The following is a 3,066-nucleotide window of genomic DNA, read 5'->3' on the forward strand; positions in this document are numbered from 1 at the left end:
CCTAAAGTAACAAACAAAACAAATGTCACCTAATTTCACGAACATGTTTTGAGTCAAATATAAAGACCTACTAACACGAACATATTTTGAGTCAAATATGAATGTGTTATGTCACCTAATTTCATACAACTAGCGAGTAATAACCTAGTTGTTTATGTTATGTACTTTTCCTTTAACATTTATGTTTTTTATAATAAAATTTGACCCAAATTCTACCGAAATTTTGGCAGCATAACGGCTGTAATTGAACGTTTCCAAAAATTTTAAAAGTGCCTAAAGTAACAAACAAAACAAATATAATAATACAGAACAAAGAAACTAACATAAACAATACAAAATTTATCCACCCATCCGACCGCAGTACATGTATTCGCAGAACCTACTTCACTACGGATGAATATTTAAGATATTCAAACTCAACTAAGCATGCATTGATAATTAATTATACTAACAAAAGGTTAGCGGATGGATATACCTATTGCAAATCCGATCAACACCGAAATATGTCGACCCTCAAATATTACCACACAACCTATAACATAATGCAATATACAACTAATTTAAAATTTTAATTATTAAATTACTTACTAGTTATTAAACAAAGTAGCAAGTTACTAGCTAGTTACTAGCTAATTTCCATAGTTAATTTTTCTAAAAATAACATATAAATATATATATATACATATATAATCAATTATATATTCACACTACCATTATTTTAAAAACTTTATCTCTAAGCTAATTAAATTCCTACTACCTCTCATTCTCATTCACAACAAATAAATATACAATACAAATACACAAAATACACAAATAGTATATACACACAAGATATATATAAACACATATTCAATAATAAAACACAAAATATATACATATATATTATATATCAAATTAATAAATATTTACCTTATAAACGCAATCCGGCGATAAAATGCTACAAAAATCCGACCACCTCTAGAACACACACATTATAATATTAATAAAATAAAAAAATTCTAAAAAAATTTACAAAAACGAAATAATACCAATGTACATAAATAAAAGATATAGAAAGCATATTTATACCTTAATGGACGTAGAGACTCAACGTTTTCTCCGCTAAAATCGGTGGCCGGAGTTATACCCAACACCTTTCTTTATAATAGGTTTGGTTTGGTATATAGAGGGGAAAAAAACTAAACTTTTTTACAGTATGGGTTTAGGTATAGAAAATAGAAGATTTTAAGACAAAAATAGGGTAAAATGGTTAAGAAATGAGGGAGAATGAGGTTGTTTTAGTGGTGGTTGGCGAGGGTTTTTTCGTTAGTTTGGGGCTGCTATGGGTGGCTGTTCTTGGTGTTCAGCAAGGTGTGAAATGAGGAAGTGAAGAAGACAAAGCAGAAAGGGTCTGATATATAACCCTATGGCGTCGGTTATTAGGTATTAACCGACGCCATAGGTGCCACGTGTCGAATAAAGGTGGCACCTATGGCGTCGGTTAATACCTATAACCGACGCCATAGGGTTATATAAAAAAACCCTGATTTTCCCCAACCCCAACCGACGGCATAGATATATATACATTCTATACCTACGGTTTTTACCAAAAAACCGCCTCTAAATGTCAATCGGTTATTAGGTATTAACCGACGCCATAGGTGCCACGTGTCGAATAAAGGTGGCACCTATGGCGTCAGTTAATACCTAATAACCGACGCCATAGGGTTATATAAAAAAACCCTGATTTTCCCCAACCCCAACTGACGACATAGATATATATACATTCTATACCTACAGTTTTTACCAAAAAACCGCCTCTAAATGTCAATGCAGATATTTTCACCCCCTTTAGCTTCCCTTTTTATAAATTGGGTTGAAAAAAGGGAAGCTAAAGGCTTACATTGTAGTAGTGGATGTATATCGGGAGAGAAGACCCACTGGCAAACAACTGAATAATGGTACTTTACGCTAGCTCTAAGAATATTTAATTCTTGGAATGTGTTTTCTCGAGAATTTTACACAAAGTTCTCATCCTCAAGACTGATACCGTCACAGCTGGAAGACCTTGTCGAGGTCAAACAACGACAAGGAGAACCTCAAAAGAATTACATCAAAGGTTTCATGGCTGAGGCCACCAAGGTCAAAGGCCTAACAATAGAAGGCCAATATACGGGGGCATTCTTCCATTAAGTGACTTCTAGAAAGATATCCGGAGGATCTCAACCAACAACATGAAGGAGTTCCTTGACAGAGCTGGAGGAAGCTTTCTGACAAGCCTAAATAGGGTAAGTCGATAATAGGTAGTCTCAGGGCACCCTGTAGTCTCGCGACTTTTTAGAGGTGCATGCAGGCACCGACACTTCTACGCAAACCTCTAGTGGCAAAAACATTAGGGGTAGCAACAATAGTAGTGGAAGAAATAGTGGCAAAAGGAGGAAGTGCAATACTTCTCCCATGCCACGAAACAAGAAAGATAAGGAGGAGAAGTATACATGCTTCACCCTCCCGGCGGAAATACCTGAGGCCATCTTCACGGCCACTCAAGGAACTGCCCCATACAAGAAGCCCCCTCCCATGAAAACAAGAAAGATAAGGAGGAGAAGTATACATGCTACACCCTCCTGACGGAAAAACCTGAGGCCATCTTCATGGCCACTCAGGGAACTGTCCCATACAAGAAGCCCCCTCCCATGAAAAGAAGATGAGCAAGAGGGACATCTTAAAGTTCTACCGATTTCACAATGACTTTGGCCATGACACCAACGAGTTTCAAAATTTGAAAAGGGAGATTGAATTCCTTATAAGGAAGAACAATCCTCACCTGCATTGTTATGTACAAAATGACCAAACTCGGGCACAAGGTGCCCAGAATGGAGGCCCTATGCCACCTCCAGTGGTGGGTCACCTAAGGGTCATTATCGGCAAACCCCACATCGTACGCGAGACCAGCAAGGCTAGGGAGTGTTATGCTCGAAAACATTGTCATGAGCCTAAAAGCGATATCCTAGCCATCAAAGAAAGGGGTTCCAAGCAACCAAAACTTAGGGAGCCAATTATCTCGTTCACTGAAGGAGATGCTACTCA

The sequence above is a fragment of the Cannabis sativa genome, chromosome 5 (genome assembly GCF_029168945.1).
Source record: "Cannabis sativa cultivar Pink pepper isolate KNU-18-1 chromosome 5, ASM2916894v1, whole genome shotgun sequence".
NCBI classification, from domain to species: domain Eukaryota; kingdom Viridiplantae; phylum Streptophyta; class Magnoliopsida; order Rosales; family Cannabaceae; genus Cannabis; species Cannabis sativa.